Here is a 25,725-nt window from a genome sequence, read left to right as displayed (position 1 = left end):
CTTCTTTGGCTCTATACCCCTTGGCCTTGAACGGCCTCTTGGTCATTTTACCTTCCAAGCAAGATTCACAAGTTGGAAAATTTTTCAACTCAAATGAACTCAAAAGTCCATCGGCTATAAGTCTCTAAATCCTACTTAAGTTAATATGACCAAGCCTTAGATGCCAAAGATATGCTTGGTTCATTTCCGAAGGTTCTTTTCTCTTATTAGAGTTAGAAGATGAGTTATAAATTTTCATATTTTGCTTTGTGGAAGAAATTGGATTTAAAGTATACAAATTGCCAACTAATGCACCAAAACAGATAATCACTTTATTTCTTTTAATAACTACATCGTTACTGAAAGAAACTGAATATCCATCTAAAAACAGTTTAGAAACTGAAATTAAATTCTTTCTAAAACTGGGTACATAAAGACAATTTCTTAAAATCAAATTTCTATTTCTACTAAAAGATAAGTAGACGTCTCCCACTGCAACAGCTGCCACCTTAGTAGCATTGCCCATGTAGACGGTAATTTCTCCTTCAGATAGTCGTCGGGTTTCCTGGAACCCCTGCAAGGAATTGCAGACATGATCAGTGGCTCCCGTACCAGGTGCTGGTAGATAACACCGCTAAACATGTTTCAACAACTAGAGTATGAGATATACTTTTGTTTTGGTTCCTACGAAGACCGCCTTCCAATGTCCCGCTCACATGATGAAGCACTTGCCCTTGACTTCTTCATTCCAAATTTTAAATCCGTACTGAGATTTATTCACTTTCTTTCTTGAACCAACTTGTTTCTTCTTCTTCTTCCTTTCGGTTTAGAAGTAGAACCATTTTCAGATAGTGAATTTGAGCATTGTGACGAAATAATCCTTCTTGAAGTTCTGCCAAGAGTTCCGCTAATGAATAAACCCTCTTATTCATATTATAGTTCAGCGAAACCGCTCAAAACTTCTAGGTAGCGCTTGAGGATCATATCGATCTGGGCTTCCCATCAATTTCTCCTCCAAGGATCTGTATCTCGTTCGGATAAGCCATTATCTTTAGGATATGATCCCTTACAGGAGTACCCTCTTGCATGGTGGTCACATTATCTTTCTCATGGCTTCTTGCCTAGAAGCCCTATCCCGATGACCAAAGAGTTCCTTGAGATTGTTCATAATATCATAGGTCGTTGGTAAATCTTGATGTCGATGTTGCAATACATTTGACATTAAAGCCAAAATGTAACACCGCGCCATCTCATCCGCTTACCCATTTCCTACGATATTCAATCTCCTCTTGGGTAGATTCACCAAGAGGGTGCATCAGCATCGCCATCAAGACATATTTATAGCTTTCAAAGAAGAAGAACAATGTCCGTGTTTCTTTTCCAATCTATGTAGTTTGGTCCAATAAGTCTATTCTGTTGAAGTATGATGGACAGTAGGTTGAAAGACATCCTAAGAATCACAAATAACTTTTGGTCGAACTCTAAATTTAGAATAATATTGATTCCTCAAACAATACTATTTTAAATTAACCAACACCTCATAACACCGTGAATTTTGTATGCCACGTTAGTGTGGACGGATACAAATTCAACATTGGTAAAAGGAGGGTTTTAACCCATTAATTTTATTATCTTGTCAACCGAACTTTGTGACAAATAAAATTAATAGTTGGGATCAGTTGGTCGCACAAATAATAGCAGTGACTGTGGAGGATACTATTAGATGTGTCTAAGTGTATACCATTACTTGACACTAAGTCCATTAATAAGATTATGCCCCTTCCGTTGGGGAAGATCACACGCTCTTAATTAACTTCCTATAGTCATCCAAAAATGGAAGTCTGTTCTAGTGATCCACAAACAAGCTCATCCGTTATGGAGGAAGGCACTCAGAGCCAACGCGCAAGCTTGTTTGCATCACTTACAAACCAGTAATGGAGACCATGGGATTTATTTAAAAATCCCTCTCCCACTTAGTTATTTATAAATGAGGAATTTTAACTATGCTAGCCTACTTTACTTGTAAACTAACATGCACACACAGCATAATATAAAAGCAATAGAGAAACTAATTTTCAACTATTATGACTTTTATCTCTAGTTGTCCTCCGTGTGTTGTCATCCCAAGCTGCTGCCATATTTGGCCACCGCCACCGGGTTTAGCTGTCGCATCCATCTTGCTCCTTGTTCCGCTGCGCCTCTGGTCCTTAGAAGGTTCCACGCTTTGCAAGATTCGATCCGACATAAATAGAATTTTACATTTTGATCCTATATTCCATAAAAGGAATGTACATGTATCTAGATCAAAATAAAATCCTAATAAAACTAAATACAGATTTGAATACAATCATGCACACACATTTAAATGCCCTTGACATGTCCAAGGGTCCAATCACACACATAATAACTAAAAGCCATAATAGTTGGATCCTTGATCCACAAAGTTAGCACATCCTACTATTAACCCGCCTAAATTATGTATGACATGTGCATAATTAAACTAAATACCAAATACACAGAGGCAAAACCACTAGCTTATACAAATTGTTGGTTGCTACTCGGAAAACCTATAGGTTCCACTGTACAAAAATTTTGTACAAAGGTCTAAACCTTTTCCTAGCTACCATGTGTTCTTTTAAATTAAATTTTGGATCGCCTGCAGAACTTAACACGTTTGATCCAAAACTTAATCTATTTGTTCTTTTAGGTTTTGACTTGGATCTCCTGCGGAACTTTACACGTTCGACCCAAGTCTCCTTAAGTTATTAATTCCATTAAATATTAATTTCCATAATTGGTTCCCAGTACTGACGTGGCGAGGCACATGGTTTTCTTGGATATGGGAGCAACCACCACCGACTAGACAAAACCTTTTATAGAAAGCTAATATTTAATTTCCTAAAATAACTTTAGGTTAACCAAAGAGAACAATCAAATCACAAGGAAAAGAAAAACAAAAGAACACAGTATCGAAAAAAACATATTCGAAATTCTAGAACGTAAGCCTCTTGTATTTGGTATGATTTCCATAAATAACTAGCATGATGCGGAAATAAAAATTACTAGTTATACCTTGTAGAAAAACCTCTTGATCTTCTACCGTATTCTTCTTCTAACCTCGGACGTTGTGTGGGCAACGATCTACCGAGATGAGAAACCACCAACCACCTTCTTCTCCTCCAAGCAAGGTTCGGCCACAAAGGAAGAACTTCACCAAAGAAGAAAACCAAAATACTAACCAAGCTCCAAGAGATGCTAGCTTTCTCTCCTTCTTCTAAGTAGTATCCGGCCACCACAAGAACTCCAAGAGGGATGAAGTATTCGGCCACCACAAGAGGAAGAGAGGAAGAGGATGATAGCCGGCCACAACACCAAGGAAAAGAGGGAGAGAAAACAATAGAGGTTGTATCTCATGAAGGCACCCTCACCCCTTCTTTTATATTCCTTGGCCTAGGCAAATTAGGAAATTTAATTACAATAAAATTTCCTCAATTTCCTTGACATGATTTAATTTGAGAAAAATAAAATAAAATTTCCCAAATAAACCAATGGCCGGCCACATCAATGAAGGAAAAAATTAAACAAGTTTTAATCAACATTTAAAACTTCCTAATTTGTTTCCGGAAATTTTAAAAAATAAAATTTCTCTTTAAAATCTCTTCATGGTTGATAAAAGGAAATTTCTATAATTTTAATTTTATCAACATGTGAATAATTTTTAAAGAGAAAATAAAACATCTCTCCAATCTACAAATAAGGAAAGAGATCTAATCTCTTTCTTTAATCTTTTGTAGATCTTTTACAAGAGAGATATTTTAATTTTAATTCTCTTTTAATTATTTCTTCCACATAATAATAAAAATTAAAATTAAATTTCTTTTTTAATTTAATTTGGCCGGCCCTACTAGCTTGGGTTCAAGCTAGGGCCGACCACCCAATTTTATACCTAGGCCGGCCCTAGCTTGTTCCCAAGCTAGCTTGGCCGGCCCCTATTGGGTGGGTATAGAAGGTGGGTTTAGGTGGGTATAGAACTCTATAAATAAGAGGCTACGATAGAGACCGAGAGGAGGAATTGGTTTTGGTCTCCCGATAAAAGTGTTCGCTTCGAACACACAACTTAATTTTATCAATGATAATTCATTCCACTAGAGAACTGTCAGTGAACTACCGCACCAATCCCAAAGTACATTTTGGGGCTCCTTCTTATTATTAGTGTGGTAGTCTCTCGGTGTTTAAGATATCGAATGTCCACTAATTAAGTGAGTTACTGACAACTCATTTAATTAATATCTAAGTCCAAGAGTAGTACCACTCAACCTTATTATCATGTCGGACTAAGTCCACCTGCAGGGTTTAACATGACAATCTTTATGAGCTCTTCTTGGGGACATTATCAACCTAGTATCTCTAGGACACAGTTTCCTTCTATAATCAACAACACACACTATAAGTGATACCATTTCCCAACTTATCGGGCTTATTGATTCATCGAACTACATCTCACCCATTGATAAATTAAAGAAATAAATATCAAATATATGTGCTTGTTATTATATCAGGATTAAGAGCACACACTTCCATAATAACCGAGGTCTTTGTTTCTTTATAAAGTCAGTATAAAAGAAACGACCTCAAATGGTCCTACTCAATACACTCTAAGTGTACTAGTGTAATTATACAGTCAAGATAAACTGATACCTAATTACACTATGACCTTCTAATGGTTTGTTCCTTTCCATTTTGGTCGTGAGCTACTGTTTATAATTTATAAGGTACTGATAACATTATCTTCTGTATGTGACACCACATACTATGTTATCTACAGTATAAATTAATTGAACAACTACAACTAAATGTAGACAATTTGACCAAATGTGATTCTTTATTCAAAATGAATGTTTACAAAGCTTAGGCTTTCAGTATACACTCCAACAGATCCACCTATGGCCTGATCGGTCCACAGACCGATCAGGGCTCGGCAACAACTCTCTGTGAGAGTTGGGATCGGTCTGGGGACCGATCAGCCTAGGGCATGATCGGTCCCATGATCGATCAGAGCTATCCTGGACCGATCAGGGTGGAGCTTGATCGGTCCAGGCCTAGCCGTTGAGACACAACAGCTAGATTTCTATCTTCTTCGCAGGTTCAGGTTATATAACGAGGTGGAGGGCCTCTACAGAAAATAGAAGACTTCTTCTTGCTCCTGCGATCTGAGCTTTGCTGAGCTCTCCATTACTGAAGCTTCGTGTGAGCTTCCCTCGGCTGGGTTTCCAACTGATCAATTGCTGCTGTGGTTGGCATCCGTGAAGTTGCTGCTTCATCAACAGTCGACGAGAAGACAAGCAAACCAGTGTTTTTACATTCATATTGTTCTTGGCTTCTTCTGTATTTCTTGTATTCTGATCTTGCTGTTGCAAGAGAAATTGTGGCGAGGTTTCTCCACCCAGAAGGAGTTTTCATTAGCCGGTTTTCCGGGGTCTCATCCACTAACGGATTGATAGGATTCGTCCACCTTACGGACATGCCGAGGAGTAGAAGTATCATCTCCGAACCTCGTTATATCGTCATGTTTGAGGTTTGATCTTCTCCATTTTCGTTTCTACTTTTTATTTCCGCTGCGCTAACTCAAATTGTAGGAAGAAACAAGAATTTGGGGTCGGCTATTCACACCCCCCCTCTCTAGCCGCGTCCGAAGGTCCTAACACCCTTTTGCTGGCCTCCAAAGGGACCAACAAGTGGTATTAGAGTGAGGACGCTTCAGAAGGACTAACCGCCGACCGAAACAAGCAACCAATGGCCGGACCAAGCATCGTTCCACCAAAATTCGAGGGGGGCTTCACACACTGGAAGTGTTGTATGTAGGTATTTCTAAAAATTGATTTCGAAATTCGTTTAATTATAAAATATGGTTTTGTAGCTCCTACGAATCAAAATAGAGAGGAAAAAGAAGAGAGCCTTTGGATAAAGAAGGAACAAAGTGATTCTGTTGCAAACAGCCGGGCGGAATATCACTTGTTGAGCATGCTGTCGTCTCAAGAAGTCAACCGCATCGGAAGCTACTCGTTGGCCAAAGAACTCTGGGAAAAATTCCTGGAACTCTACGAAGAGACATCAGAAGCCAAACTCGTAAGGAGAGATATACTTTGGAACAAACTGACGAATATCCATCTGGAAAGAGGTGAGAAAGTAGCCAATCTACACGCAAAGGTAAAAGAGTTAATTACTGGACTCGAGAATCTCGGTGAAACGGTAATCAACCGGGACACCATATGCTACACACTCAATGCTTTTCCTAGAACTTCAGAATGGACGTCAATTATCGACGCCTACTACCTTTCAAAGGACCTGGAGGTAAGTACCCTAGAGGAGTTATTTTCTACTCTTGAATTACTTGAAACCAGATGTACATGGACAACAAAGGAATCAAGTCAGATTATGGCGCTAAATGCAACAAAGAAGGATGAACCCGAGTCAAATTCAGAAGAAGATCAAGAAGCCTATATGGTAAGGAACTTTTAAAAAAATTTAGATCTAATAAATTTAAAGAAATGCAGAATAAGAAGAATCCAAGAAATAGAAGAAGGGCTCGTTGCTACCAGTGTCAAAAAGAATGACACTTAAAAGAGGATTGCCCAGAACTCAAGAAGGACAAAGTCAAGATACCCAAGAAGCACAAGAATCTAAAAGCTACTTGGGACGATAGTTCATCATCTGAGTATGAGATACAAGAATATGCCGGGCTAGCACTGATGGCAAGCTATGAAGGACAAAGGACATCAAAACACAATATCGATGAAGGGGGAGCGATCTCAGATGAATGCAGCAAAGTAGGGGGAGAGTCAGACTTTTAGTCTGATATGGTAAGTGAGGTATGCCTCTTACCTCTTGATCAATTTTATTTTGGACTTAAATCTATGGCAAATTCTATGTACAAATTAAAAAGTAAAAATAATAAATTAAAAAAAATAAAAACATAGAAATAAAAAGAATTTTAGCAAAATCATGTCTTATAGAAGATTTTGATAAAATAAAACTTGAAAATGAAAAATTAAAAGAAGAAATTGAAAAACTCTACCTGCATTTTTGCTTTTAGAAATTATAGAGGATTAAACTGGTACTATAGGTTTCACCAAAGTCAAATCAGAAAAATATCAAAAGCTTATGTACCTAGAAAATACCTGATTAACCCTGTAGGATGGAATGTATATTGGGTTCCAAAGTCGTGTTTAACTTGAACTGTTAATTAAATTTAGTGCTTTCAGCGAGAAAATTAAATAGTTAATTTCTTTATAAGGCTTTGGCTAAGAAAGTGGTTGTTGCTCCAATAACCAAGAAGGCCTAGTGTCTTGTCACTGCCGAGGCACTAGGCTTGGAAGCCAAGTATTGAAATAAATAGTTTAATTGACTAACTGAAAAAACATTAAAATTAAAATTACTTAATGCTTTAAAGGGTTACTCAATTTGTTTTAGAAAATATTTCAAAAATATTCATGTTTACGAAAACTTAGAAAATTTTCTTAAGTTAGGAAATCTTTCCGTTGCAAATTTAAAAATATTAAAAAAAAAAGTTTGCCTTAGAAATTTCTTTACTTAGAAAGTTTTTTAACCTTCGACTTGTTAAAAGAACCCCATTTTTTTTATGTGATCAAAGGGCAAGAAGAATGTTAAATCTAGGGGGAGGTGCATTCAAAATTTTTCATTGAAAAATCTTACTTACACTTATTTGTAAAATTATTTGTTTCTGCATTATGTTTGTGTTACCCTAACTTAACTTGGGTTGCTCACATCAAAAAGGGGGAGATTGTTGGAACTCCAAGGTGTTTTGATGTGATCAAACAAGTTAAGTTAGATCCTGTTTGGTTTAACCCTTGTGTCTAAGTGTGCAAGAGCTTAGGAACACAAGAAGTCGAGCGGAAGACACCACTAGCGAGAAGGACGACACGAGGAGAGAGTCGACGGGCTCGGTGCGTTCGAGGGACAAGGTCACCACGGAAGAGTACACCGGTGGACGAGAAGAACGTACGCGACGTTCGAGGGACGAGAAACTGGGAAGGAAGACTGCTCAAGGAGAAAGCCAGAAGTTGGGTTCGGGTGAGCCCTATTCCGGATGGCCGAGATCACCCAAGCTAGTGGAGCCAGAACGGAAAACCTGGATCGAGGCGAGCTGAACCGGAACAGAGGTCCCGGACGGAAAAAGTCAACTAGAGTTGACTTTGGGTGTCCGAGTGTCTGGAACCATTCCGGACGCTCGAAACAGTCCGGGGTGTCCAGAACCCTTCCGGGCACCTGGATCGAACTTTTATCCAAATCGCGGTCAAATTGCGATTCGTGAGAAAGGGATAAAATTTTATCCCCCCAGGGCGCCCGGAACCCTTCGAGGCGCCCCGAACAGTGCTATAAATATAGCACTGATTTTCACAGTTCAGATAACTCACTTGTAATCCAGTTCTTTCAGTTCTACATTTTATTTTGTGTTGTCAACGCTGTAAAGAGGCTGCTCCGTCCGAAGGAGATCGTCAGATAGTGTGCTATACTTTTCTTAGATTAACAATCCTCTAATTACAAACCAAGTAACTCTTGTGTGTCTATTCTCTTTTTATTAGTCTCTTTTTGTTTTAATTACAAGTGCTATTTATTTAGTTGAAAATCTGAGAAAGGTTGAATTTATTTTTTCAGGGTAATTCACTCCTCCCCTCTTGCCTGCCTCCAAAGGAACCAACAGCCTCCATAACTATTTGCTCCTCTATGGTCGATTACTCCTCACTAATTAGTTGTTCTTCCACAATAGTTACCAATTCAGATGCTTGAATAATTCCTATATCAGACTCAATTGATAACAGTTGCATAACCTCCTCAGGTGGTTCAAGATGATTAAGCATGGACATAGGGATGACCGACTGAGGAATCGATTGTGTGGTCGTACTATTTGATTGTGAGTCACCTTCACAATGGTCCTGGTAGTGCCTCATGTAAGTATTCTGGATTACTTTTGATGTGATCAACCAAGTTGAGTTAGACCATGTGTATTTGATGCATTGTGTTCAAGTGTGCAGAGACTTTGAAACACAAGAAGTTAAGCGGAATACACAATGAGTGAAAAGGATGGCATGGGAAGGGAGTTGACGGATTCGATGCGTCCGAGGGATGAGGAGTTACGAAAGAGTACATCGGTGGAGCGAGAAGGACGCGTGCGGTGCATCCAAGGGATGAGAAGCCGAGAGGAGGCCTGCTCGAGAAAGTCAACGTTAGGTTTTGATGAGCTCAACTCTAGATAACCAAAGCATCACCCAAGCGAGCGGGATCTGAAAATGGTCAACTTGGAAGTTGACCATGAAGATCTGAGGCACCTCAGTTGACTTGAGGCGCCAAATGTCCAATAGATTAACTATCATGGAAGTGACCTAAGATGCCTCAGTTGTTTGGAGGCACCTCAGATGAACAGTAGCCGAGACACCTTTGATCAACCGAGACGCCTTTGATGAGTTTGGAGCCGTTGCAGTGCGGACAAGAGCGGAAATCCAGCTCAACCTAGTGCGGACAAGAGCGGAAATCCAGCTCAACCTAACTGAGGCGCCTTTGATGAACTTATGCGCCTCGGACGTGGCAATATCAGAAACTGAATGTTACGTGGAGATAAATCTTATCTAGCTAGAGGCGCCTCCAATGCCATGTCAGCCAATGGTCACTTGTGACCATAACGCTATAAATAACATCATAGAACTATGGGTTCAATAACACATTTAGTATTCATTTTCTGTACTTTATTTTTGCGCTTCCAACTAATGTAAGGGGTTTCTTTGCCTCCGACCTCTATTGAAGAATTAGTTTTGCTTAGTGTTTTCATTACATTGGATTAGCAACCTCCCTTGTTATAAACCAAGTAAAATTCTAAATCTCTTACCATTCTTTTACATGTTATTTCTGCTTAATTGATAGGTGTGTACTTGCTAAGTAAATACTAAGAGAAGGTCGTAATTTTTATTTATAGGCTATTCACCCTGTTTTGGCTGGTCCACCCGATCCAACACTTCATACGCCGACAATGTTAGCAGAACTTGAATTTAGATTTATAATCTAAAGGAAGTTCTACCAAGCCCTCCAAGTAATGCAACGGACGAGAGAATATCTAGAGGTTCTTTGGTGATGTTAACTTCCACAAGAATCCATGCGGAGTTCATCTTGCCACACTACTGTGCCATTTGATCAATGCATAGCGGCCGGCCAAGTTGTGATGCTAGTTTTCTATGCACACGGATCATCCAACACTCCATAGGAAGATTCAAGATTGTAGTTTTAAAGAGCAATTTATTTATTTGTTATTTATTTGATAGGATGATATCAAATTAAATTGTATTTAAATAATCACAAATTAATTGGAAAATAAAAAATATATTTTAAAGAAAAATGTCATAATTAAGGGCTCTCAACATCTTTTCTTTCTTTTTTTCCCCATGTTTCTTAATAAATTAAAATTCTAAAAAAGAAAGTAAAAATACTATCAGTATTTCAATCTTCAAAACTATAATTTTTAATTAATTAATTTTAATTTTATATAGAAGTAATTTATAATATTCACGTACCTTAAATTAAAAATCTTTAAAATAGATTTAATAAAATAAAATAATAATAATCCCTAAATATTTAATATATAAACCAATTAAATCTTATAATGTACTTAACATAATAAAAAAAATAACATAAAAGACAAATGTTTTAATTTCTTGCTATATAAATTAATTAGGAAAGTAAAGATACGAACATCACGCATTAAACAAAACCATATATTTATAATTCTATAAATACCTCGAAATCTAGCAATATTTCTCAATCACATTCACAATTGCATAACAAAAATTATGAGTTCTCGTAGTGTTTTTGTTCTTTTTCTTCTTCTCACCTTTACTACAGGTATATAAATCTCTCCTTTTTTTTTTTTTGTCTTTTATCTTTCCCTCTCTTGAAATTGAGCCAAGCAAATCAGTTATATTGTTCATTAAACTATAAAAACTATTAAAAGGTTAATTTCTTTAAGGTACGTTGTCTTTGTTCTTGTAGCTTTTGTGGTGGCCGATGGATCGACTTGCAGTAAGTTTATTGGAAGTTGTAGTCAAATAAATTGTAATGAAGATTGCCAGAAAGCTTCCGGCAACACTCCAGGTGCAGTTGGGAAATGCACTGAAGGTGGCAGTTGTTTATGTTCATTTCCATGTTGATGATGATCATTCATAGTTTATCTCCTCGATCGAAAAGTAGAATCGAATAAAGGAGGAGGATGAAGAAGCGACTCGTCTTGTTGCTAGTTTTCCTTTTGTTACTTAAATAAATTTGTAAAACGAACTGATCAATTCTCAAGGATTTTGAAGTTCTAAAGATATCTCCAATAATTAGAGTTCTACAAAAACTTTTTTTATGATCTCAATATGTCATATCATGCTACATCAACATTCTAAAAACCTATTGAAACAACTCCAATAATTAGAGTTCTAAATAATTTTTGTGTGATATAATTAATAATATATAATTGCATGACTACATGCATATTACATTAATTTCAAAGAAAAAAGCAGCTTTGAAATTTTACTACTGTGCTTAAAATACAAAGCTCAAACCTTGCATCCACAATAGTTAAAACTTTTTTGTTTAACTTTTTTATTTTTCAAACTTCTTTAAAAACTTTTCATTGGAGATGCCCTAAGTTTAATTGTTTACTGAATTCGTGGTGATATCTATTAGGAAATAATTATTATAAGTAATAGATATTTATTGCCTAGTTATTAGAAAATAATTATTTGTTTCCTAGTTATTAGAGAATAATTATTATTAAAAAAATACTTATTGTTTTCCAAATTTATGTATTTTACTATTTTCATTTATAATGATATTTATATACATCATATGCTATCATTAATAATATGTGTGAATTCTATCATCAATATGGTATCAGAGCTCTAAGCTTAACAACAACCATTTTTTTCTCTTTCTTTTTTTCTTTTCTTCACAATGACTGTCGTCGACGACATCAATGTTGGATCGCAAGCGCTAGAGGGGGGTAAATAACGCTCGTGGCTTTCACTCGTTTCGGAGTCGAAAATCGTTCGAGAGTTAAAGCAGCGGAAATAAAAAGACAATCACACAAGAACTCGAGAAGTTATTTGGTTTGGAGCCTGTGGCGACTCCTACTCCAAGGCCCGCGATCGTTGATCGTTTCCGGTGGGCAACAACTATAAGCTCGTTAATGTGTTTACAAGATGAAGTACAATGATTAAAAGAAGTGACTAAATTATACCAACGATAGTAGAAAAAATTGAAGATTCGGAGCTCCGGGTCGTCGGTGTCAATTCGCAGCACTTCTAGGTCGTCTCGTTGGCAGCACGTTGAAGAAAGGAAGCTTAGAACTTGATTGTTTGAGTTCTTTCTCGAGACCTTCTTTTATACTGTGTTGAAGGCGCCTCCAAGCCTGTCCAAGGCGCCTCCAGGCCGCCGAGTCGCACGCGTGGATCAACACAGAACTGGTCGCACCTTATCTGGTTTAAGGCGCCTTCAAGCCTCTTCAAGGCGCCTTCAAGCCTTGGTCCAAGGCGCCTTCAGTCCCAATGAAGGCGTCTCCAGCTCCTTTGGACAGCTAGCTTCAACTTGCACCCGAGGCGCCTCCAAGTTCCATGGAGGCGCCTCGGACACTGTTTATCCGAGGCTTAACTTGTTCCTTTTGTACTTGCAAGATATGTTAGTCTCAAAACAATACGGTACCCTGCAAGAAAAAGTTAGAACTGATATAAACATGATAAATTAAGAGTTTGACAGTCATCGGACTGTCCGGGTCTGACTTCGAATTTTCGACCGAAAACCCTAGATCGACCCGACGCCTACTGTTCCCTCTACGGGGAATGCGCCCTCACCTACTCCTCTTAGGAGATTTACCTGTTACCAGTGCGATCCTTCAGATCGACTGAACTTTTGCTCAGCGTCCGATGCTTTCGATCTTCATGCTGGATGTCCGGTCCTCGACCCATCCAGACTTCTACCCGGTTCGCGACACCAGGATTTTAACCTAGGGTTACCACCCCCTAGGATTTTTGCCCGAAGCTCCGACCCGCCAAAACTTCCCGCATAAGGTTACCACCCCCTATGACCTAGGGTTACCACCCCCTAGGGTTTTCCAATTGCCTAACCGCAGCCAGAACTTTCTTGAAACACTCAATCATACACATTAGATAACAATTAAGCTTAACTTTGAATCCTTTTGCCATTATCAAAACTAAGGTTCGATCGTCGGATGCTTCCCGCACCAACAATCTCCCCCTTTTTGATTATGACAACCAAAATTCAAAGTTAAGTAAAAAATGCAATAAAGATAAACATAAATGAGTACAAGCATAAATAAAACATAAGCACATAAAAGCTCCCCCTTAACAAAAATTTTCTTTTTTGTTTTGAATTTTCTTCAGTTTTCTTTGAATTTTCTTATACTCTCCCCCTTTGCCATATATCAAAATAAATAAGAGAGAAAAATGAGTATAGAAGTAAACTCTTAGCTTTTTTTAAAATTAATTTTCTTGTAAACATTTAGCTTAGAGATGGAAAAAATTTGTCATAAAATTGGAAACATAACTTTTTCTTTTAAAATCTAAGTGTAAGACATACTTTTAGCTAAGATAAAATTAATTTGTCTTTGAAAAATAACTTAGCTAATTTTGTGATATCAAAACACTTAGTTAAATTTTTTAAGAGTTTTTGAAAAATTACTTAGTTAAACTTGAAGGAGATAGGTTAGCTAAGCTTTTGAAAATAATTGACTTTTGAAAAATTGAGTTGTTAAAGGATTTTTCAAATGATTTTGAAATAGAAAAAAAATTATAAATGCTTTTGAAATATTTTTCAAAGTATTTTTTAAATAATTTTCGAATGATTTTGAAATAATTTTAAAGAATTTTCAAATAAGTTTGAAATTGATTTTTAAAGAGTTTTTCAAATAATTTTGAAACTTATTTTTAAAGAGTTTTTCAAATTGATTTTTAAAGAATTTTTCAAATAATTTTGAAATTATTTTTTAAAGAGTTTTTCAAATAATTTTGAAATTGATTTTTAAAGAATAATTTAAAAGATTTTTCAAGAGTTTTGAATTTTTGAAATTGATTTTTAAAGAGTTTTTCAAATAATTTTGAAATTGATTTTTAAAGAGTTTTTCAAATTGATTTTTAAATAATTTTTCAAATAATTTTGAAATTGATTTTTAAAGAGTTTTTCAAATTGATTTTTAAAGAAATTTTCAAATAATTCTGAAATTGTTTTTTAAAGAGTTTTTCAAATAATTTTGAAATTAATTTTTTAAATATTTTTTCAAATTGATTTTTAAAGAATTTTTCAAATAATTTTGAAATTGATTTTTAAAGAATTTTTCAAATTGATTTTTAAAGAGTTTCTCAAATAATTTTGAAATTGATTTTTAAAGAGTTTTTCAAATTGATTTTTAAAGAATTTTTCAAATAATTCTGAATATTAGTTAATTGATAAGTTGAATTAATTAAACTAATTGAGTAAGTTGAGTTAATATTTCGAATTAATTAAATTAATTACTAATTTCAACCTAGATCCATCTCACCCGATTCTAAGTTATCAATCAGGTAATCTTAAGTAGTTTTGTGAGATAGTTATCTTTAATTTAGGTTATATCTAAGGATTAATTTACATTTGAGTTAAACTTAGGTTTTCAATTAGTCAATTAAATATACATTTCAAAGATTGGTTCCCAGTTAGTGGCGAGACACTAGACCTTCTTGGGTATGAGAACATCCACCACTTTCTAGACAGAGCCGCTCAAAGAAATTACATATTTAATCTTCTTTTTGAAACCCCTAGATTTAACTAACAAGTGTAAATTATGTTTAGGTCCTTAAACTATCCTAAATCTAAACATGCAAAAAAAATAAATAAATAAACAAGCATCAATCAGTTCTATCTATTTATTGAGATAGTTTTTCTATTAGCTCCCCTTGGATTATAGCCTCGATATGGTCTATCAAGGAAATGAATCTGATCCTTGGGGACCCAATAGTGACCAGGTCCAACTTGATTAACCAAGTTTGACTTGGGGACCCATACTTGGGGACCCAATAGTGACCAGGTCCAACTTGATTAACCAAGTTTGACTTGGGGACCCATGCTTGAATTATGTTTATATTATTTCTGTTTACTAGAGATAGATATGATTTATACTTACTTTTGGTTTTGAATCCAAGTTCGGCCTTGTTGTAAACGGCCCGCTGTTTTCCAAGAATTAGATCCAGATTCTTGGAACCCATGGTGAACCGTTCCAACATGTCCTTGAGTTCTTTAATTTGAGTTTTCAAATTGAAATTTTCTTCCTCAAGTTGTTGGACTTGAGTTGAACTTCCAATTTGAACTTGCTTAGTTAAAGAACTCGAGTCAGTCGCTTCCTTAAGGATTGTTACCTCCTTTTGGAGCGACTTGACCTGGATGTTAGATTTTGTCAATTTTTTTTAACAAGTAAGATACTAATTCTTACAATTCATCTAAATCAGTTTCGGCGAGTAGGGCACTTACAGTGAGGTTCGGTCCTTCGGAAACGGATGCGTATCCGTGGCTTCGCTCGGGCTCGGTGTCTGACTCACTCTCGGTTTCGTCAAGCTTTACTTGTACTGGCAACGCAAGGAAGCTTGTCAATTCTTCTTCGTCGCACCCGGATTCATCTGATGACTTGGACCAAGTTGCTTGCAACGCCTTCTTCCTTTGTTGCTTTTGATTTGGACAGTCCGGCTTGTAGTGCCCTTTCTGGTTATAACCATAGCAAGTGACTCTAGTCTTGTCCTTTGTGTTTGTTTGAGTCACCTTTTTCGACTTGCATATCTTCCGTACAAGCTCTATCAATCTGGAAGTAATTTCATCTTCGTCCTCTGTGTCTGATTCGTCTTTGGACTCGGGTTTGGTTTTGCGCCTTGATGTCGGTTCGTGCGTTCTGCTAGTACCTGCAACAAAAGCTATACCCTTTTCGACCGGGTGTGCATTAATCTGCTCATGCAACTCGAATTCAGAAAACATTTCGTCTAATTTAATAGTAGAAAGATCCTTGGAAACCTTGTAAGCATCTACCATGGATGCCCACAAGGTATTCCTTGGAAGGGCGTTTAAGGCATACCTTATGACGTCCCTGTTCTCCACCTTTTGGTCGATCGCATGAAACCCGTTGAGTAGGTCCTGGATGCGTGCATGGAGCTGGCTGGCCATCTCACCTTCCTGCATTTTAATATTGTATAATTTATTGAAAATTAAGTCGCGCTTACTTACTTTAGCATCGGAGGTGCCCTCGTGCAGCTCGATTAGTTTGTTCCACAACTCTTTTACACTTGAGAATGGTCCAACTTTGTTGAGTTCTTCTTTTGAAAGACCACATTGTAGCATGCAGGTTGCTTTGGCATCAGCTTCCACCTTCTTCTTTATGCTAGCATCCTAGTTGATGCATGAGACGAGTTCTCCGGTGCCGTCGCGTGGAAGCTCGAGACCGGTCTGGATAATGATCCACATCTCGACTTGCATCTTGAGGTGATATTCCATCCGATTTTTCCAATAGGCAAAGTCCTCGTCGGAGAAGAGTGGCGGGTGGACTGTGCTAAAGCCTTCTTGGAGGGTCATTTGAAAAGCCTGTACACAAAAAAAAAAGAGAAAAACAACTGGTCCCAGGACTTGATCCTGGATTAGTAGTGCGAGAGAGGGATAAAGATAACAAGTAACTAATTTTGAAAAAAAATAATATTAAAATATTAAAAATATATATATAAAAAATATTATTTCAAATTTTTAAAATCGTGATACTTTGTTAATATGGACCAATGGTGAAAAGATGGTAATGAATTTTTCGAAATTAATTTTGGAGGGAAAAAATGATTTAGAGCGACAAAAAAAAATGCTCGAACAGTAGTTGTACCAATTCAAAGCAACCCCGCTCTGATACCAATTGTTGGATCGAAAGCGCTAGAGGGGGGGGGTGAATAGCGCTCGTGGCTTTCACTCGTTTCGGAGTCGGAAATCATTCGAGAGTTAAAGCAGCAGAAATAAAAAGACAATCACATAAGAACTTGAGTTACTTGGTTCGGAGCCTGTGGCGACTCCTACTCCAAGGCCCGCGATCGTTGATTGCTTCCGATGGGCAACAACTATAAACTCGTTAATGTGTTTACAAGATGAAGTAAAATGATTAAAAGAAGTGACTAAATTATACCAACGACAGTAGAAAAAACTGAAGATTCGGAGCTCTAGGTCGTCGGTGTTAATTCGTAGCACTTCTAGGTCGTCTCGTTGGCAGCACGTTGAAGAAAGGAAGCTTAGAACTTGATTGTTTGAGTTCTGCCTCGAGACCTTTTATACTATGCTGAAGGCACCTCCAAGCCTGTCCAAGGCGCATCCAGGCCGCCGAGTCGCACGCATGGATCAACACAGAACTGGTCGCACCTTATCCGGTTTAAGGCGCCTTCAAGCCTCTTCAAGGCGCCTTCAAGCCTTGGTCCAAGGCGCCTTCGGTCCCAATGAAGGAGCCTCCAGCTCCTCTGGACAGCTTGCACCCGAGGCACCTCCAAGCTCCATGGAGGCGCCTCGGACACTGTTCATCAGAGGCTTAACTTGTTCCTTTTGTACCTGCAAGATATGTTAGTATCAAAACAATACGGTACCCTGCAAGACAAAGTTAGAACTGATATAAACATGATAAATTAAGAGTTTGACAGTCATCGGACTGTCTGAGTCTGACTTCTGATTTCCAACCGGAAACCCTAGGTCGACCCGACGCCTACTGTTCCCTCTACGGGGAACGCGTCCTCACCTACTCCTCTCAGGAGATTTACCTGTTGCCAGTGCGATCCTACAGATCGACTGGACTTTTGCTCAGCGTCCGATGCTTCCGGTCTTCATGCTAGATGTCCGGTCCTCGACCTATCCAGACTTCTACCCGGTTCACGATACCAGGATTTTAACCTAGGGTTACCACCCCCTAGGATTTTTGCCCGAAGCTCCGACTCGCCAAAACTTCCCGCATAAGGTTACCACCCCCTAGGGTTTTCCACTTGCCTAACCGCAGCTAGGACTTTCCTGATACACTCAATCATACACATTAGATAATAATTAAGCTTAACTTTGAATCCCTTTGCCATTATCAAAACTAAGGTTCGATCGTTGGATGCTTCCCGCACCAACAATCTCCCCCTTTTTGATTATGGCAACCGAAATTCAAAGTTAAGTAAAAAATACAATAAAGATAAACATAAATGAGTACAAGCATAAATAAAATATAAGCACATACAAAGCTCCCCCTTAATAGAAGCTCCCCTTAACAAAAATTTTCTTTTTGTTTTGAATTTTCTTTAGTTTTCTTTGAATTTTCTTATACTCTCTCTCTTTGCCATATATCAAAATAAATAAGAGAGAAAAATGAGTATAGAAGTAAACTCTTAGTTTTTTTAAAATTAATTTTCTTGTAAACATTTAGCTAAGTTAGAGAAGGAAAAAATTTGTCATAAAATTGGAAACATAACTTTTTCTTTTAAAATCTAAGTGTGAGACATACTTTTAGCTAAGATAAAATTAATTTGTCTTTGAAAAATAACTTAGCTAATTTTGTGATATCAAAACACTTAGTTAAATTTTTTAAGAGTTTTTGAAAAATTACTTAGTTAAACTTGAACGAGACAGGTTAGCTAAGCTTTTGGCTAAGCTTTTGAAAATAATTGCCTTTTGAAAAATTGAGCTGTTAAAGATTTTTCAAATGATTTTGAAATTAAAAAAAATTATAAATGATTTTGAAATAATTTTCAAAGTATTTTTTAAATAGTTTTCTCCAATATTTTATTTGTATCATCTATGTCAAAAAATGTGATTTATGTCACAGCACTTTATGCTACTAATCCTGTTGCATTTCTTTTGTTTGATTCCTATTTTCAGGTGTTGGATCGTCGTACGGGAGCGACACTGGTCAACGGAGTCTATAGAGATGGTGTCTATTACTGGCCAAAATTTATGTCTACGCTATCATCGTCTTTCGCCTTTTCTATGTCTGTCTCGTCATCTATTTTCTTATGGCATAGTCGTTTACGTCATCCATCATTAGATGTTTTGCAATATTTTTTTTAATCCTTGGGTCTTTCATTTCCTGTAAATACTTTGTCTAATTTGTCATGCACTTCGTGCAATATTAATAAGAGTAATAAATTACTCTTTCATAAATCTAGTATTTTATCTCGTGCTCTTTTGGATATTTATCTTTTATGATACATCTCCTATATCATCATTTGATGGACTCAAATATTATGTTATCTTTGTCGATTATTTTACAAAGTATATATGGCTTTATCCTTTATACAATAAATCAGATGTATACTCTACCTTTATTGCATTCAAAACTCTTGTTGAAAATAGGTTCTCGATGATTATCAAATACTATTCACTTATAATGGAGGTAAATTCTTAGCCCTTTGCTCCTTTCTTACTACTCATGGTATTAGTCATCTTACCACTCTTCCACACACTCCTGAACACAATGGATACTCTGAACGTCGTCATCGTCATATAGTTGAAACTGGTCTCACTTTGTTGCACAAAGCATCTATTCCATTCACTTTCTAGCTTTATGTTTTTACTGCGACAGTCTATTTGATTAACTGCATGCCTAAGGTCGGTCTCTCCCATATGTCCTCTTTTGAAAAATTATTCACCACCATTCCTAATCTCTCTAAGCTTCGAGTTTTCGGGTGTCTATGCTTTCCGTGGTTGCACCCCTACTCTCACCACAAGCTTGATCCCAAGTCAACCTCTTGTATCTTCCTTGACTATTCTCTCACTAGAGTGCCTTCCTGTGCGATGATGTAGCCCTTAAGAGAGTCTTTGTATCTCATCATGTTAAGTTTGTGGAGCATGTTTTTCCATTTGTCATCACCTCCTCCTTGGATTCCACAGTAATAGACACTGACTCTGAGCTCTCTATTGCACTAGTTCTCTCGTGGGACCCTCGAGCACCGATGTCGCAACCTGCCACTAACCGTAGCTACCCGCAAGTGACTTCTTCATCGCTGTCATCATCGCCTGCTGTGCTTTTTACTGATAATTTAGGTGTCACGTATCTTTCAGTTAATCCTGTTTTTCACTCTCAGATGAAGCATCTGACTATTGACTATCACTTTGTTCGTGATCTAGTGCAGGCCTTCGAACTGTGAGTTACTCATATTCTTGTTGAGGATCAGTTGGCTGATGCACTTACAAAGTCGCTTTCTCAACCTAGGTTATTTACTATTTGCAGCAAGATTGATGTCATTTTGGGACACCATCTTGAGAGGGCGTATTAGGAAATAATTATTATAAGTAAATAGTTATTTATTTCCTAGTTATTAGAGAATAATTATTATTAGAAAATAGTTATTTGTTTCCTAATTATTAGAGAATAATTATTATTAGGAAATACTTATTGTTTTCTTAATTTATGTATTTTTTATTTTCACTTGTAATGATATATATATATATATAATATACTATCATTAATAATATATGTGAATTTTATCGTTAATAATATCGATAAGAGTCATAATAATTGAAGTGCAAGAGAGAGTTTAATTTAATCTAAAATATAAGAGAGCTCTTCAAGTGGAAGATGCATGTTTTAATTGCCACATGAGGTCTTGGGTCGAAACTCGGCGTGACCGAGCATAACCTCCCCTATGTCTTGGCCATTTGCACTAATGGCTAGTAGTCATCCGTGATTTACCTCCTCCGTGTTAGCATAGGGACGGATTGGCGGGGGCGCCGGGGCGAGCGAATCACCTTTTGCCACATGTTTTAGTATTATCTTAGTAATTTATAATATTTAAGACTCTCGATTTAATCAAATTTGTATTTAAATAATATTAGAACTCAAGTTTTAATATAAATAAATTTATAATCAAGTTTTATTTTATAAAATATAATGTCAATTTAAATTGGCAAATTATAATGTTTCAAAGTAAACTTTTTAAACATTGAATTTATTCACAATGAATGTCAGTATGTCACAACTGTAAATTCATATTTTATCATTATAATAATAATTTTTTAATAAAATTTGAAATATAATCTCTTGGAGCCTCACAAAACATGTAATATATTTGATATAATTCAAGCAGCAAAACACATAATGATTTATTTTCAAGTGAAAAACCTAAAAATTGATGAATCTCGAAATTACCTTTCTAATCAACACATATTCATTTAGAGGCTAATGCTAATTAGTAGAGGCCACGTGCATAAGAGAAATTAGTGACTCCATTGAGGTGGTAGTTCTAGTAAAATGGAAAACCAAGTTGACCCCTGATTTTTGGATGCACCTCAACTCGTGGCCTCTCGTCTTCTTGACGACTCGACTCAAAATATAGGGTCATTTTAGGAACAAGATAATTATCACGTAACTACGGAATTATTTCGCGAAAAGGATATCCATTACGTAAATCTCAGATTATTTTAGGAAATAAATAACGATGCATATAAATCTTGCATTATTTAAGGAATTAAATAATGATAACGTGGAGATTGGAATAAAAGGGAAAAGTCTATTGTCTCCCTATAAAAGGTAGCTCTTTCCGACATCCAAGGTATGTACATGCACACATATGCCCAAACCCTAATATTGCTCTTTTCCTTCTTCTTCATCCTCTAACTTGGGTGTTGGAGTGGCTGCGTCGGGAAACCCCTGGTTATCATTCTATTATTTTTTCTTCTAATTTGCTATCGTCTAGGCTCATAGAACCACATGATCTTTTTTTTGTCATCAAGCGATTTGGCAATTAAAGTTGGCAACAAAACTAACTCACTGGTGATTCACTTGTACGACGTTCTCGGGGAGGATCAAATTGACATTGACCATGGGAAAACTGAGTTAAAGACCTGAACCAAGATGTTAAGATTGATGATGTTGGAAGATCTAACATCATCACAATGACAACAAAAGATTTTGACAAATTGGTAGTGGCGACTGTGCAAGAGGTATTAAAGGGGCAACCCTCGCATCCTCCACCAACAATCAATCCCTCAACTGAACCACCGTGCCAGTCGGTTGAAGCAACATCAGCACACCAGAAGGTACCTTGACCTACTAGACGCCGCAGATTGCTTCTCCCATATTGATCGGTAAGTCCATCGTGAGAGAATATTCTGTAGAATCTTCTGGTGAAACCCCTTAGCGGGATTTTTCAAGGGAAAATGACCCCAAATTTGGTGGAACGAAAGCTCTTTGGGCGGCCTCTGTTTTTAAGGAACAACCTCAAGATGAGTTGCCAAGATACTTTCAGGTATTGAAGATAGAGGAATATACTAGTACTACAAAAATCTCGAAGATCGCATCTGTAAATTTGAGAACACTTCTTTATTACATCAGTATACGGATGACGTCAAGTGTTGAGTTTTCTTGACCACACTTTCAGGTTCGACATAGAGATAGTTTAGTAGACTCCCTGTCTTTTCTATCCAAACTTTTGAGGAGTTTAAAACTATCTTTATGCAACACTTTGCAACCAATCGAAGACTAAAAAATGTCACATGATTTATTCACCCTCAATTAGAAATTCAAAGAACCCTTGAAAGAATATTTATAACAATTTAATCGGGTGACCATGGATGCTCTTCTAGTTACCTCAGAAGTACAGGCTAGTATTTTCTCACAAGACTTGATTGATAGATATTTTTTAAGGTCTTTGGTTAAAAAAACTCCTAACCAATTTCGAAGGATTACAAGTTCGAGCACTTAAGTATATTCAACTTGAGGAATTTCGGTATGGGAAGAGAAAGAAAGCTCCAACTCCTACTCCTGACCCCACTCATCCATATCGTAGAGTCCCTCCTTCACCCTTGTGAAATAGAGAGTTCACAAATCAGAGGGAGGAAAAGGTGGTACAGGTTGTGGAAGTAGCTTTGACTCCTCTTGAATCTGGTTGAAGATCCCCCGAGGTAACTCAATATTGTGTCTACCATCAATCAAGTACTCATTTCATTCGGGATAGTTAGCAATATGTGAAGAATTGAAATGAGTAGCTGATCAACAAAACACCAATTGGAGTGAACCCAACAAAAGAAAGTCTCCTGAACCTTATAAACATCGTCGCCATTATGATGCTAATATTGATTGACCCACGAGTCAACGATCTTGTTCTCCTTCAAAGGAACCTCGAAGTTTCTCTCAGTCTCGTCCAAATACAGAAAAAAAAGTACAAGCAAAAGCAAGAATGATGCTCAAGGCACTGTGAACATGATATTGTGTGGTCCCACATATGGGGACTCTACTTGAGCCCGAAAGGCTAACAGAAGAAGATTGGAAAGTTACGTCATTAGTACTAGTCCGAAAATATGACAAGTCCTAAGGTGGTACAAGATGATTGAGCACGGACACAAGCATGGCTGACTGAGGAATCGATTGTGTGGTAATACTATTTAATTAATTGTGAGTTGCCTTCTGAGTGGCCTTGGTAGTATCTCATGCGCTAACAATGTAAGCAGGACTTGAATTTAGATTCATAATGTAAGGAAAGTTCTACCCAACCCTCAAGGCAATGCAACAAGAAGAACATTTAGAGGTTCTTTGGTGATATCAACTTCCATATGAACTTGTGCGAAGTTGATCTTGCCACACTACTGTGCCATTTGATCCGTGCATAGTGGCCAACCAATTAATTGTGATGCTAGTTTGCTCAGTGCAACAATCGTCCAACACTTCAAGGGTAGATTCGAGATTTGTAACTTTGAAGAACAATTTATTTATTTGTCTACATATTGTATTTATTTGATATGATGATATAAGTTTCAGGACGTATCACAAACGGTGGACGTATGACATTCCTCTTTTTATATTCGTGGGACTGACACTAGGGGTCTGTTAATATAACGGATCTATATTTTTTTGATAGGATGATATAAAATTAAATTGTATTTAAATAATCACAAATTAAATGGGAAATAAAATCTATATTGTAAAGAAAAATGTCATAATTAAGGGCTCTCAACCTCTTTTCTTTTTTTTTATATGTTTATTAATAAATGAAAATTCTAAAGAAGAAAGTAAAAAAACTATCACTATTTCAACCTACAAAACTATAATTTTTAATTAATTAATTTTAATTTTCTATAGAAGCAATTTATAATATTTAAATCACGTACGTACCTTAAATTTAAAATCTTTAAAGTATATTTAACAAAAATAAAATAATGAATAATAATAATCCACAATAGCTAAATATTTAATATACAAACAAATTAAATCGTATAAGGTACTTAACATTATAAAAAAATAACATAAAGATAAAAGTGATAATTTCTTGCTATATAAATTAATTAGAAAAGTAAAAGATACGAACATTAAATTATTGGTTCAAGCATAAAACAAAACCATATATTTATAATTCTATAAATACCTCGAAATCTAGCAATATTTCTCAATCACATTCACAATTGCATAACAAAAATTATGAGTTCTCGTAGTGTTTTTGTTCTTTTTCTTCTTCTCACCTTTACTACAGGTATATAAATCTCTCCTTTTTTTTTTTTTGTCTTTTATCTTTCCCTCTCTTGAAATTGAGCCAAGCAAATCAGTTATATTGTTCATTAAACTATAAAAACTATTAAAAGGTTAATTTCTTTAAGGTACGTTGTCTTTGTTCTTGTAGCTTTTGTGGTGGCCGATGGATCGACTTGCAGTAAGTTTATTGGAAGTTGTAGTCAAATAAATTGTAATGAAGATTGCCAGAAAGCTTCCGGCAACACTCCAGGTGCAGTTGGGAAATGCACTGAAGGTGGCAGTTGTTTATGTTCATTTCCATGTTGATGATGATCATTCACAGTTTATCTTCTCGATCGAGGAGTAGAATCGAATAAAGGAGGAGGATGAAGTGACTCATCTTGTTGCTAGTTTTCCTTTCGTTACTTAAATAAATTTGTAAAACTGAACTGATCAATTCTCAAGGATTTTGAAGTTCTAATTTCAATTGTTTACTGAATTCATGTGGTAAAAAAAAGGCGATTCTCTCGTTTCCAGTGCCCCCGCCAACCCGTCCCTAGGCTAATACGGAGGAGGTAAATCACGGGTGGCTACTAGTTATTAGTGCAAATGGCTAAGATATGGGAGAGGTTATGCTCGGTCACGCCGAATTTTAATCCCAAAACCTCATATGGTAACACTTCATATTTTAATCATCGCACTGCCCCGAGAGGACAATTGTTTACTGAATTCATGGTGATATCGATAAGGGTCATAATAATTGAAGTGCAAGAGAGTTTAATTCAATCTAAAATATAAGGGAAAAAATGTCAATTTAAATTGGCAAATTATAATATTTCAAAGTAAACTTTTTAAACAATGAATTTATTAACCATGAATGTCAACTGTAAATTCATATTTTATCATTGAAAATATAATAATTTAATTTTTTTAATAATGTTTGATATATAATCTCTTTGAGCCCACTTAATTTTTTTTAATACTTCAGACATGTTAATTATTATAATACTGACAAAACATGTAATATATTTGTATTATTAAAGCCACAAAACACATATTATGATTTATTTTAAAGTGAAAAAAATATTAAAATTGATGATTTCTCAAAATTACCTTTCTAATAAACACATATTATCTTGCTATTATTTTTTTAAAATCATGAGTTTTTTTTTTAAAATCAGATACAAATATGTTTATGATTTTAAAAATATAAAAATCTATATAATTTGAACCAGGGG

General features: G+C 36.2%; 1 protein-coding gene across 1 annotated transcript in view; it reads left to right on the top strand.

Moving 5' to 3' along the window:
• LOC121997728 (RING-H2 finger protein ATL67-like) overlaps positions 1–25,725 on the top strand; it is a 168,632-nt gene that overhangs the window by 118,575 nt on the left and 24,332 nt on the right. The window lies entirely within an intron of this gene.

The sequence above is a fragment of the Zingiber officinale genome, chromosome 6A (genome assembly GCF_018446385.1).
Source record: "Zingiber officinale cultivar Zhangliang chromosome 6A, Zo_v1.1, whole genome shotgun sequence".
Classification (NCBI taxonomy): domain Eukaryota; kingdom Viridiplantae; phylum Streptophyta; class Magnoliopsida; order Zingiberales; family Zingiberaceae; genus Zingiber; species Zingiber officinale.
Note: the sequence above shows the minus strand (reverse complement) of the source record. Positions and strands in the feature narration are given on the sequence as shown.